This window comes from Etheostoma spectabile, chromosome 8 (assembly GCF_008692095.1).
Source record: "Etheostoma spectabile isolate EspeVRDwgs_2016 chromosome 8, UIUC_Espe_1.0, whole genome shotgun sequence".
NCBI classification, from domain to species: domain Eukaryota; kingdom Metazoa; phylum Chordata; class Actinopteri; order Perciformes; family Percidae; genus Etheostoma; species Etheostoma spectabile.
Window position 1 is genome coordinate 16943558 of NC_045740.1, and position 235 is coordinate 16943792.

The following is a 235-nucleotide window of genomic DNA, read 5'->3' on the forward strand; positions in this document are numbered from 1 at the left end:
TCTGAGGACCAGGTAACCATAGTCCTCAGAAATCCACTGGAGGTTACAACGCCAAGGAAAGAGGAAGGTGACGCTGTGACGCACATCTGAGTGACATCTGGCGGAATTTCCGGAGCAATCCCGGAAGTGGAACGTTATGGATTTAGCTTAATTTTAGGCTACATTTCCCAGGATAAGGTAAAATCTTACCTACTGGTGGTCCATCCATACGGAAAAAGTCAGTTGGACTCACCCT